Genomic DNA, 14,409 nt, shown 5'->3' with positions numbered 1-14,409 from the left:
CACATTTGAGATGCACAACGTGTGCGAGAAGTTTCTTACCTCTGTAGCCCCTGTTCAGTATCAAATATTATGCAGCTTGCTAGTTGTGTTATCAGTTGTTTGATTCAATTAGTGGAATTGGTGTTTACATGTTTTCGCAGTCGCAACAGAGTTGCTATGGCAGACTTGAGCTGTCGGTTCTGCTATTAAGAAGAGCTAGTGAAAGAGTGCGGGTACACTACAGACGACTTGGCAGACAAAGCATTCCAGCAAAAATTTAATAAGGTCCCACCACGATAGGCAACTCTTCAGGATTACGAAAGACATGGTTGTGGTTTTGCTTTTGGCAGTATTATAGACAGAGTGGAAGGAAGACGACACGAAAAGGAACATTTGCCGGAACCTGTGCTTTAATTGCACAATCTCCTATGAAGTCGACACGCAAACATGCTTCTGAACACACTATACCGAGGACAACAACGCAAGATCACGTGAAGAAAGACCTTAAGGTCAGGCATTTCCGACCGGATGAGTGCGTATTGGCATGCCGTGCTTTGCTAGTTTCCACACGCAATGAACCGTGCCCCCGTTTTCAGAAGAACGTGCCACTTGTAGCAGCTCACTTGCTACAAATATGGTCGTTTGGGCCTAAGAGAATCCTCATTACACATTCGAGTTACAAAAGAACCCACCTCACGTAACTACATGGGCAGCAGTGACATCTCAGCATCTGCTTGGACCGTATTTTTTAGGGAGTGTGAATGATGCAAATTATTTACACATGGAACAACCGTTTTTTGTGGTTTTATGGCGCAAAACTGCTACGGTCATTAGCGCCCGGCCTGTGACTTAGGAAAAGGTAAAAAACTGAACTGGAAACCAGCAGCAATGGGAGCTAAACTCAAAAAAATAGGGAAACTAAAAACAGAAGGAAAGCTTAAAAAAACCACAATAGAAGAGGGGTTGTTTGTCCCCAAAAAGGAGCTTCAATGACTGACATCTCACTGACACTGACAAACTCGAGAACGCGATCGGCTGATCGCGTGTCATCTGCTAAAATCGAAGATATATCAGGCGACACCTGAGTAAAATAGGGGCACTCAAGCAAAAGGTGTCTCACCATCCACAGTGAGAGCAGTGGGGATAAATCGTGGGAGGATCGCCACTTAAAAGATGTCGATGATTAAAAGACTGTGCCCTATCCGGAGTCTAGTTAAAATTACCTCCTTCCAGTTTGGGAGGAAGAGGTCCAACCAGAGGTAAGAGCTTTACGCCCCGCAGTTTATTATTGGGAAGTGTCGACTGGTACAAGCGTGGTTCATACCTCATCTTAAGGGAAAGGGCCTCATAGAACGCAAATGGTTGCAGCAAGACAGAGTGCCTGCTCACTACGCTCTTACAGTGTAGGAGTTCCTATATGAACACTTTCAACGTCACCCTATTACAATGTGCTCAAAATTCGACGAGTCACCATAATGTGAAAACATAACTAAGATAACAATGAAATGATTGTTACATAAGACGGTTCTAATTGGATAGTGGTGAAAAACTTCAGGCTGCACCTGTGTTATCTTCGACCTTCAGCTGCTAATGAATTAAGATCCTTTGCCGCTGGGGAAAAGACCACCAAGGGGAAAAAATACACAGAAGCAGTGACACACACATCTCATCCTTTACACTGCTTTGAACTAGACGAGAATCCAACAAATCAATAGAAAATAATTCATTTACCTGTCCTACTGTGCTTGAGGCTATGCTGAATCCGCGCATTTTCTTTCAGTTACGGTAGAAAAATCGAAATGGCAGCACCTTACAGATAACGACAACTTAATCATTTCGTCGTCAAATGACCCAGCAAAGCGTTGATTGACACGCTGTCCCACTCAGCCTTGGTTTCATTGCATTCATTTCCTAAAACAGATTACTTGTAAGAGCTATCCACAGATCTTTCTAAGTGGAGATAGGGTCGATCTAAAGAATGTAATTATTTACAGCTTGCGGTACTACACTTACGTGAACTGAAAAAGCGATAATACAACAAATTAACTTTTTGCGCCTTAAACTTAGACATAGAAACATCTGTAAATGTATTTATATTTTTTAATATCTGCTGTTTATTATATGCAACTAGAAAGAAATCATGCAGAATGTTGCAAGCTTTTATTACAATGCATCAGGAGCAAGATATCTTAGATTAATATACTCTTATCTTTTAGTTCGAAATACGAAGTGTACATTATATTAATTGTAGGATGTTGATGACAAATAATTGTCTTTTGTGATGCAACGTGTGGCCAATTATAAAAACGTAGCAGATGATTGTCCAGTAACTGAGGGAAAAATTCTTATACATTTGGATTTTTCTAGACAATGAGACCATTAAAATAATACGAGGGACCGACACTAGGTCAACGCTGATCACTAGTAATTAGTTTTTTTCTGTCCTGCATTATACGACTACACTAAACCAAGCTGTAACCGCGCGAACTCCGTGGCTTGCGGACGCGGCACTGACGCCACTGAATAGCTCGCATTACTTGTGACCAGAGACGTATCAATATCATTATCACTTCAAAAACTTTTTGGTACTTTTAGCTACATTTCATTCCCAACAATGTATGGTCTAAAACGGATCTAACAGTAAGCTACCCGCTACATAACTTTTTCACTACAAGATTTGTAAATCAAGTGCACAACGTTGACAAATAGCATCATTTCACAATGACTTAAGAAATATGGAAAGATAAATGATTCAATACGAAGCTAAGATGTTACACTACCACGTGTACAAAAATCAGATTTTTTAGCCGCATACTTTCTTCAAAATCGGTTGGGAAGCGTTATGAAACTAAGAAATCACGCGAAACGAATAGTAGACTTTTTTCACGACTTAAGTAACACTTTTAAGGAAAAAAGAAGTTCATAAAACGATGTGTCGAAGTCTTATATACCGCTAAGAATTATTAAAACATGAAAATCGGAGAAATGGATTTTCCCCCATTTCGCCGTCCCGGCTCGGCGCCCAATGTGAATGCACTACACGTCGGCCTGAGCTGGCTAGGCACGAGCTGAGCCAGTACGTGTCATCCCGGCCCGGCCCGGCCGGCAGTGTGAACGCAGCCTTAGAGATAAGTAAAGTCAGCGTCTAAATCAGTGAATGTCTAATGTTTCATACGAATACCATTTGGAGCATATTCAAACTACTGTATTTTAAAATGCAAAACAATTTTATTGTCTATTCATGCATTGAGAAGGTCACAAACACCTTCTTTTAAGATCTTACAGTCAACGGATGAATAAAATGTACAATGTGCCACAGCAGTTTCTGCAGCGACAAAGATGCTAAAAACTAGTTTTATTAAAATGGATGAAAGCTATGTACATTCTTACATCGTCGTACCTTAAGACACCAAACTTTTAGTTGTTTCACAGTCGCCATGCAACTATACATTCGTTAATACCCTCTAAAAACTGTATCACATAATATAAGCTTTGTCCACGATTTCGTCTTTCAAGTGACTTGCTCCGTATGACGGTCAATTTGAGTTAAAAGTACTAAGTCGTACGGAAGACACTTGTTCCACAGGAACAGCGTGTTCCGCGTCCTACACGGTGATCAGTACTACATTAAAATTTAAATAGGAACAGTGTTGAGTACGGAAGCCGTGGAGAGAGGCTAACTCCGTTTTAAGACGCGCCTTAGACGGGGCATCGTTTTCCTCTGGGGCTTCGGCCTCTGCTTGGTCTCGGTGGGGCTCGGCTGGAGAGACGGCGCCGGCTCGTCCCACAGAAGCAGCGGCGCCGCCGCCACCTCGGGCAGCTCCAGTTCCAACTCCAGCGCGTGATGCCGGCGTTGCCACGCGGGAGGCGGCGACAGCCTCGCGCTGCTGCTGGCCTCGGGGGCCGACGCGATGAGCGCGCCCTCCTGCAACAGGGCAAGGCGGCGCTGCCTTCAGTCCGGGACTGCTAGCTCTCTGCTAATGCAATGCACATTTGGTTGTCTGTCTCTGAACTGCTACAATTAACAACAAAGAATAGTAGAAGTGATAAGGAACTACACTAAGACAAGAAACTATGCACCACGAAGAAACTGTCCGAATGAGATAGCAATCGTTTGATGCGTTTTACATCTACAGATAAATGATAATTTTAAAAAAATTGGATGGTCCATTCGATTGGTTGGTTCATCTACATCTACATTTATACTCCGCAAGCCACCCAACGGTGTATGGCGGAGGGCACTATCTGTCACCGTCATTACCTCCCTTTCCTGTTCCAGTCGCGTGTGGTTCGCGGGAAGAACGACTGTCTGAAAGCCTCCGTGCGCGCTCTAATCTCTCTAATTTTACATTCGTGATCTCCTCGGGAGGTATAAGTAGGGGGAAGCAGTATATTCGATACCTCATCCAGAAACGCACCCTCTCGAAACTTGGACAGCAAGCTACACCGCGATGCAGAGCGCCTCTCTTGCAGAGTCTGCCACTTGAGTTTGCTAAACATCTCCGTAACGCTATCACGGTTACCAAATAACCCTGAGACGAAACGCGCCGCTCTTCTTTGGATCTTCTCTATCTCCTCCGTCAACCCGATCTGGTACGGATCCCACACTGATGAGCAACACTCAAGTATAGGTCGAACGAGTGTTCTGTAAGCCACCTCCTTTGTTGATGGACTACATTTTCTAAGGACTCTCCCAATGAATCTCAACCTGGTACCCGCCTTACCAACAATTAATTTTATATGATCATTCCACTTCAAATCGTTCCGCACGCATACTCCCAGATATTTTACAGAAGTAACTGCTACCAGTGTTTGTTCCGCTATCATATAATCATACAATAAAGGATCCTTCTTTCTATGTATTCGCAATACGTTACATTTGTCTACGTTAAGGGTCAGTTGCCACTCCCTGCACCAAGTGCCTATCCGCTGCAGATCTTCCTGCATTTCGCTACAATTTTCTAATGCTGCAACTTCTCTGTATACTACAGCATCATCCCCGAAAAGCCGCATTGAACTTCCGACACTATCTACTAGGAGGAGTTGAAGGGACCAAACAGCAAGGTCATCAGTCCCTTGTTTCAAATGTGGTCCATTCAGACAGTTTGACATCTCATTAAAGTCAGGACGATAAAAGGGAAAAGTCTAAAAAGTAAAAGTGCAGTCACGTCGTTAATGGTAAAAACAAAATGAGGGAAGTCAGCAAGAGAGCAACCCCGAGGCTATGCTAGAGGCAGGAAATATCAGACCTCTGAAGCAGCAGAGGCAAGACTACGTGCTATTTAAAAGCGTTCAATGTAGAAGTGCGTATGGGAAAAGGAGACTAACCAATTCTAAAAAGTGATTGAGTGAAAGGAAAAGAAAATGGGATCTTGGCTAGGTAGAAGAGTCGGCAATCTCCCAACACAGCTTACAGTGGGAGACACCCCAACCCTCACCGCCCTGCCCAAACACCAGAGTGAGATCAAAAACCTTAAAACTGAGATTAAAAACTACTTTCCCCGCGGAAACTGAGAACCAGTTTGACCATCCGCGAATCGTCAGCTAATATTAATAGTAAAGTGCAGGGAAGTGTGTACTTAGTACGCAGAAACAAAAGGCATTCCACCAAAATGTGGGCTACTGATTGGAAGGCTCCACAACCACAAAGTGCGGATGGCTCATTACGCAAAAGAAAACCATGGGTCAGCTTGGTATGGCCAATGCGGAGACGACAGTGTGTGGTCGAGTCCTTTCGGGAGAGGCGGAAGGAAGAACGCCACGGGCCTGGTGTTACCTTAATCGCACGAAGTTTATTAGACAGGGAAGTAGCTTCCCATGAGTTGACTCATGATTGTACGAAGTGGGATTTGATGTGAAGCCGTAAATCCGCTGCAGGAGGGGTTACAGAAAACGGGGGGGTAAGTAACTGCTCCCCCAGCCAAACGATCAGCGAGCTCATTACTCAGGATACCCACATGGCTAGGGATCCAAAGGAAGTCAACGGACAAGCAGCACGGTTGATATCAGCGAGATGGTCATGGATGGCAGAGACCAATGGATGGCGCGCAAAGTACCGGTCAATAGCCAGAAGGCCACTCTGAGTCCGAATATAACAAAACGCGGTTGTGTTGGGACTGTTTAATAAAGGTAAGGGGCTGGAAAATTGCGATCAATTCCGCAGTAAGCATCCCACATGTAGGTGGCAGGAGATGATTTTCCGTGCCACCAGAGGACGTGAAGGCATATCCCACACGATCTGCAGATTCAGAGCCATCGGTGTAAAAAACAGCATCCCGAAACTCCCATAAAATTCGGCGGAATAAACAACGTAACACCATCGGGGGAATGGAATCTTTCGGACCTCAGCCGAGATCCATCTGAATTCGGAGCCGATGGTCCATTAGAGAGAAAGATTCACGAACTGAGCAAGTCAACACATTGGCCCACCTGTAGCCCTCAAGCAATCAGTTATTACATTGCGCTCTACAGTTGTTGGGTGTCCTCTAAGTGGAATCTTGTCAAATGCTGTCCAATTCGCGCTTTAGATTGTAAAAATCCCGAAATCGTCTGAGAGTGATGCATATGATGCTCAAAACATTCACAGCTGGGGACAGATTCAGTGACTTTCGTGACCAAGTCAGGGGTTGGAAGCACGAAGACAAACCGTAGAAACTGTCGCCGTCTGTGGGAGGGCATTATCTTGCTGAAATGTAACCCCAGGATGACATACCATGAAGGACAACAAAATGGGGCATGGATTATCGTCTATGTACCACTGTGCTGTAAGGTGCCACGGATCACAATCAACAGGTCCTCTATGAAATTAAAGGGCACCCGAGACCATCACTCCTGCTCGTCAGGTCATATGGCAGGCGACAGTCACGTTAGTATCACTCCACTGTCTGGGTCATAAACAGACAAGTCCTCATCCTGGGAACTATCTGGATAGTTGGTTGGTTGAGGTGTAAGGGACCAAATAGCAAGGTCATCAGTCCCTTGTTTCAAATATACTCCATTCTGCTAACGGGACATTTCAGAAAAGTCAGAACAATAAAACGGAAAAAGGGAAAAACGTAAAAGGGCAGTTACGTTGTCACTGGTAAAAAACAAATGAGAGAAGTTGGCAAGAGAACGAACCCAACACTACGCTGAAGCAGCATAGGCAATACCACCTGCAACTTAAAAGGTACAACTGCTATAATGCACAAAGTACGTATGGGACTAGAAAGACTAACCAAGCCTTTAAAAAAAGGGGGTAAAAACAGAGTAAAAGGGGAAGAAAAAAGAATTCCGGTCAGGGAGGTGAATCGGGAATCTCTGAACACTGCCTACAGTGGGAGACACCCAAACACTCACCGCCCTGCCTCAACACCAGAGAGAGATTAAAAACCTTAAAACTGAGAATAAAAACCACTCTCCCGGAGGAAACCGAGAACCAGAGAGACCATCCGGGAATCTTCAGCCAACATCAAAGGTAAAGTGTTGGGGAGTCTGTACTTAACATGCAGAGCCAAAAGAAGGGGGCATTCAACCAAAATGTGGGCCACTGACTGGAAGGCTCCACAACCACATAGCGGGGGTGGCTCATCACGCAAAAGAAAACCATGGGTCAGCCTGGTATGGCCAATGTGGAGACGACACAGTGTGGTCGAGTCCTTTCGGGAGAGGCGAAAGGAAGAACCCCATGGGCCTGGTGTCACCTTAATTGCACGAAGTTTATTAGACAGCGGAGTAGCCTCCCAAGAATTGGCCCATGACTGTGCGAAGTGGGATTTGATGTGAAGCCGTAAATTCGCTGCAGGAGGGGTTACAGAAAACGGGGGGTAAGTAACTGCTCCCACAGCCAAACGATCAGCGAGCTCATTACCCGGGATACCCACAGGGCCAGGGAGCCAAAGGAAGTCAATAGAACAAGCAGCACGGTGAATATCAGCGAGATGGACATGGATGGCAGAGACCAAGGGATGGCGCGAAAAACACCGGTCAATAGCAAGAAGGCCACTCATCGAGTCCGTACATAACAAAACGCGGTTGTGTTGGGATTGTTTAATAAAGGTAAGGGCCTGGGAAATTGCCATCAATTCCGCAGTAAACACCCCACATGTAGGTGGCAGATGATTTTCCGTTCCAACAGAGGACGTGAAGGCATACCCAACATGATCAGCAGATTTCGAGCCATCAGTGTAAAAAAACAGCATCCCGAAACTCCCATAAAATTTGGCGGAAAAAGGAACAGAACACCACCGGGGGGATGGAATCTTTCGGACCGCGGCGGAGATCCATCCGAATTCGAGGCCGAGGAACTAACCAAGGAGGGGTGGAGGGGAGGGAGCGAGGAAGACAGGACAAAGAAGGAAGCTGAAAATCACGGTTAAGAGACGCAAGGCGCAGTCCAACCGGTAAACCCGCCCGAGGGCGGGAGTCGGGTGGGCGACGTCCATGGTCTGGGAACAGGATAGAATAGGAAGGATGAGTGGGAGAAGAACGGATAGTGAGGGCATAAGACACCAGAAGCTGGGACCGCCGAACAGAAAGGGGGGGGGGGGATCGCAGCTACAACCAGGAGACTATCAACAGGGCTAGTAGGGAAGGCACCGGTGGCCAAACGGATACCATGATGCTGGACTGGATCCAGCACATGCAGTGTGGAAGGAGCAGCTGAACCATAAACTTGACAACCATAGTCCAAGCGAGACAGAACTAGAGCACGATAAAGACGGAGAAGGAGGGAACGGTCCGCACCCCAAGAGGAGTGGGCAAGGAAGCGAAGGACATTGAGTTTACAGAAACACCCTACCTTCAGGAGTCTGATATGGGGCAGCCAAGTGAGCTTGTTGCCGAAAAGAAGACCCCAGGAAACGAAACTGTGGGACCACAGGCAATCGTTGTGCATCGAGATAGAGCTCTGGATCAGGGTGGACCGTAGTACGGCGACAGAAGTGGACCACCCGCGATTTTAAAGGAGAGAATTGAAACCCGTGTGAGTGGGTCCATGCAGAGGCACGTCATATAGTCACCTGGAGCTGCCATTCTGCAGATGCCATCGAGGAGGAACTAACCCAAATGCAGAAATCATCCACATACAGGTCAGGGGCGACCAAGGGACCGACAGAGGCCACAAGTCCATCGATAGCAATGAGGAAAAGAAGGACACTCAAGACAGAACCCTGTGGGATGCCCGTCTCCTGGGTCCGTGGAGAACTAAAAGCAGTACCAACTCGAACTCTGAATGACCGATGGGTCAGGAACTGGCCGATAAAAATCGGGAGTGGGCCCCGAAGACCCCACTGATGAAGGGTTAGTAAGATGTGGTGGCGCCAGGCCGTGTCATAGGCCTTGCGAAGGTCAAAAAACACTGCAACCAAATGGCGGCGCTGGGAAAAAGCCTGCCGAACTGCGGATTCCAAGCGAAGTAAATGATCGATTGGAGATCGTCCCTCTCGAAAGCCACACTGGTAAGGGGACAATAGATCCCGAGATTCGAGGACCCAAGTGAGCCGACGGGCTACCAGCCGTTCAAGTAACTTACAACCAACATTAGTCAAACTAATTGGCCGATAGCTGTCAACAGATAGGGGGTTCTGACCAGGCTTAAGGACAGGAACCACAATGCTATCCCTCCACTGAGAAGGGAAGTCACCCTGGAGCCAGATACGGTTAAACACCCGAAGAAGATGGTGCCGTTGTGGAGCACTGAGATGTTGAAGCAGCTGGTTATGAATGGAATCTGGGCCAGGGGCCGTATCGTGAGAAGAAGATAGAGCAGAAAGAAATTCCCATTCAGTGAAAGGTTCGTTGTAAGATTCTGACTCACAAGTGGTGAAACATAAGGTGACAGCTTCAGCCTGCTGTTTTTGATGAAGGAAAGCAGCTGGATAGGAGGCCGACGCTGATGCCACTGCAAAATGGGTCGCAAGATGTTCTACGAGAACTAATGGGTCCGTACAAATGCCATCTGGGAGGTGAAGGCCTGGGAGGGTGGACTGCCGATGGCAACCTTGGAGAGAGTGAAGTGTAGCCCATACCCGTGACAGAGGGACAGTGGAACCAAGGGAAGAAACGAATCGTTCCCAACATATCCGTTTGCTCTGTTTGATTAAATAACGGGCTTTAGCGCGAAGGCGCTTAAAGGTAGAAAGGCTGGCTACAGATGGGTGCCTCTTAAAGTGTTGCAAAGCTCGACGGCGATCACGGATGGCAATGGCAATGGCCATACTCCACCACGGGACTTGCCGACGACGAAATTGTCCAGATGAGCGCGGGACAGCAAGGTTAGCAGCGCGAACAATCGCGTCAGACACGTTACGTAGGACGTCATCAATACAACCCGACAAAGAGGGAGAAAACTCGACCTGTGCAGTATATAGAGGCCAATCGGCGCGGTGGAAAGACCAACGAGGTAACCTCTCCATCGGGGAGCGGGAAGGGAGCGTGACAATCAACGGGAAATGGTCACTATTACAAAGGTCGTCGTGTGGCGACCACTGTAATGAAGGGAGGAGAAAGGGAGAAGAAAGAGAAAGATCAATGGCAGAAAAGGTACCATGACCGGCACTGAAATGAGTAGGGGAGCCATCATTAAGAAGGCACAGGTCGTGGTCTGCAATAAATTGGTCTATAAGAAGACCTCGTCTAGATGGAAAGGCACTGCCCCACAAAGGATGATGAGCATTAAAATCCCCAAGGAGGAGGAAGGGAGGAGGAAGTTGCTGAAGAAGGGTGGTTAAGGCAGCAGGTGTAAGAGTCCTGTCAGGAGGGAGAAAGATTGCATACTGTGACTGCAGAGTCTAAGTGGACCGTAACAGCAACTGCTTCCAATGTAGTTTGGAGAGGAATCCACGTGCTAGCAATGTCTGTGCGGACCAACGTACAAACGCCACCAGAAGCCCGCAAGGGTCCGACCCGATTTCTACAGAAAACACGGAACCCACGGAGGGTCGGTGAGTGAGCATCAGTAAAATGAGATTCCTGGAGAACCACACAAGCTGCAGAGTAGGACGAAAGAAGGGATTTCAATTCCGGAAGGTGACGATAGTAGCCATTACAATTCCATTGGAGAACCACAGAATGATGGTTTAAATGAGGGCTGAACACGCTAAAGCCAGTCATACCGCCGGGTCCCCACCCGTCACCGACAAGGAGGGGGCGACATCCATAAACGACAGGTCAGAATCCGGTTGTGAAGTCGGGGAAGGGACCTCCGGTGACACCAGAGGCTCTTTGTCCCGGGACTTATGTTTCTTCTTCTTTTCAGGCTGAGATCGAGGAGGGCTGTGTGGCATAATGGAGCCAGCTGCAGCAAGATCAGGAACAGAAAGAGACCGGGCGACCTGGGGGCCGACAGCCCGCGGCTCTCGCGGTCGCCGCGCAGCAGCAGACCTTTGACCTGGAAGGTGCCGGGAGGGGGCATCCCGAGAGAGGCGCCCTTGACCGGCAGACGCCGAAGGAGTGAGACACTTCTCCGGCTGAGGAGGGGGAGCAGCGCCCAGAGGAGAAGGTGTGGGAGCCCCAGGGGAGGGGGGGAGGAGAGGGGTCCAGCATGGGGGTAAGGAAGGGGGAGGAAGGGGTGAAGATGTAACCAAGGCGTAACTAGATGTCATGGACACAGGGTGCAGTCGTGCATATTCTTACGGGCCTCTGTGTAGCTTAAACGATCGAGGCACTTATACTCCTTTATCTTTTTTTCTTTCTTATATACTGGGCAATCTGCTGAACGTGGAGAATGACTACCATGACAATTTACACATACAGGAGGGGGAACACAGGGACGCCGCTCATGGAGTGGACGTCCACAGTCACCACAGAGAGGGTCCTGAGAACAGCGAGAAGACATGTGGCCAAAACGCAAGCACTTAAAACACCGCATAGGAGGTGGGATGTACGGCTTCACATCACAGCGATAGACCATAATCTTAACTTTCTCAGGAAGGGTATCCCCTTCAAAGGCCAGGATAAAGGCACCAGTATCAATACGATTATCTTTAGGACCCTTCTGAACACGCCGAACAAAGTGAACACCCCGCCGTCCGAGATTGTCCCGAAGTTCCTCATCAGTTTGAAGGATGAGGTCCCTGTGAAAAATCACACCTTGTACCATATTTAGAGACTGGTGAGGGGTAATTGACACAGGAATTGTGCCAAGATGGGTACAGGCACGAAGGGCCGCAGATTGGACAGCTGAAGCGGTTTTTATCAGCAACGAACCCGACCGCATCTTGCTCAGGGAGTCCACTTCGCCGAACTTGTCGTCAATGTGTTCCACAAAGAATAAAGGTTTGACACTGGTGAAAGTATCTCCATCAGTCCTGGTGCAAACTAGATAACGGGGTAAAGGTTTTGCCCCTAGACGACGGGCCTGACCCTCTTCCCAGGGGGTAGCCATGGAAGGGAAGGCCGAAGGGGCAAGAGAAGCAGCACTTGAGGAATCAGTACCACGCAGAGAGACGGCCGCAGAAGAACGGCCAGAGTTTTGGACCCGTATGCGTTTCATCTGCATTGCGTCCGCCCTGATACCACCCACTCCGATCAGGGGCTCTCCTCACAGGCGCCACCCAGCCACAGCAAGGGCCGTCTGGCACGGCGGCCATTGCCGGGAGTTCCGATGCTCCAGGATGACGAGCAACCACTCCAAGGCATGCATGAGGAGGTCACAGCTCAGGTATCAGAAGTTTTTTTTTTGTTTGTGGTTTTAGGGCGCAAAACTTCTATGGTCATTAGCGCCCAGCCCGTGACTTAGGAAACAGGAAAAAACCGAAATTTAAAACCAGCAGCAATGGGAAAAAGTCATAAAATTTGAGAAAATAAAAGCAGAAGGAATGTTTTAAAATCCACTACAGAAAGGGGTTGGTTGTCCCCAAAAAAGCTTCAAATGAATGACGTCATTTCACTGGCACTAATAAACTGGAGAACGCGGTCGGCTGAGCGCGTGTCATCTGCTAAAATCGACGATAGATCAGGCGATAGCTGTAGACGGAAGAGTAACTGATTAAAATAGGGGCATTCAATTAAAAGGTGTCTGACCGTCCACAGCTGAGAGCAGTGGGGACAGAGTGGGGACAGAGTGGGGGAGGATCGCCGCTTAAAAGATGTCGATGGCTAAAAAGACAGTGCCCTATCCGGAGTCTAGTTAAAATTACCTCCTCCCGACGACGCGTTCGGGAGGAAGAGGTCCAAGCGCAAGGAAGGGCTTTCACTTCCCGCAATTTATTATGGGGAAGTGTTGACCAATGCGCATGCCATAAATGAGCAACTTGGCGACATAAACAGCTCCGTAGATCGGTGAAGGGAAGCGACTGAATAGCTGGCCGAAGAAGAGAGACTGCAGCCTTGGCCGCTATATCGGCCGCCTCGTTCCCACAGATACCAGCGTGGCCCGGGAGCCAGAGGAACGCCACCGAGACGCCCCCCAGGTGGAGCAAGCGCAGACAGTCCTGAATCCGGTGGATCAGAGGGTGCACAGGGTAAAGAGCTTGGAGACTGAGGAGAGAGCTGAGAGAATCTGAGCAGATTACGTACTGTATCCGCTGATGGCGGCGGATGTAGTGGACAGCCTGGAGAACAGCGTAAAGCTCCGCAGTATAAACCGAACACTGGTCGGGAAGCCGAAAGTGATTTGGGGTGTCGCCAACAATATAGGCACTCCCTACACCTAACGATGTTTTCGAGCCGTCGGTGTAAATAAATGTGGCGTCAGTCATTTGTGCACATAGAGCAGCAAATGCCCGACGGTAAACAAGTGTAGGGGTACCATCCTTGGGAAATTGACATAGGTCACGGAGCAAGCAGATCCGGGGACGGAGCCAAGGCGGTGCTGTACCCCAAGTTGTCAAGAAGGTTTTAGGAAAGCGGAAGGAAAGAGAATGGAGCAGTTGACGGAAGCGGACTCCCGGGGGTAGTAGGGAGGAGGAGCGGCCTGCATACCCTACATCCAAGGAGGCGTCGAAAAAAAGGTCATGGGCTGGATTAGCAGGCATGGAAGACATGGCTAGCATAATGACTCAGAAGGACTGCCCGCCGATTGGACAGCGGAGGTTCAGCAGTCTCAGCATAAAGGCTTTCCACAGGGCTGGTGTAAAAAGCTCCAGACACTAAACGTAATCCACGGTGGTGGATGGAGTCGAGACGCCGAAGAATAGACGGCCGAGCAGAGGAGTATACTATGCTTCCATAATCCAATTTCGAGCGCACTAAGGCGCGATAGAGGCGGAGAAGGACCACTCGGTCCGCTCCCCAGGAGGTACCATTCAGGACACGGAGGGTGTTAAGGGAACGCAGACAGCGAGCCGAAAGATAGGAAACGTGGGAGGACCAGCACAGTTTTCTGTCAAACATAAGACCCAAGAATTTAGCGACGTCGGAAAACGGAAGGTTGACAGGACCTAGATGTAAGGAGGGCGGAAGAAACTCCTTACGTCGCCAAAAATTAACACAAACGGTCTTACTGGGTGA

This window comes from Schistocerca piceifrons, chromosome 3 (genome assembly GCF_021461385.2).
Source record: "Schistocerca piceifrons isolate TAMUIC-IGC-003096 chromosome 3, iqSchPice1.1, whole genome shotgun sequence".
Classification (NCBI taxonomy): Eukaryota; Metazoa; Arthropoda; class Insecta; order Orthoptera; family Acrididae; genus Schistocerca; species Schistocerca piceifrons.
The sequence above is the reverse complement of the archived record's forward strand: the minus strand, read 5'-3'. Positions refer to the sequence as shown.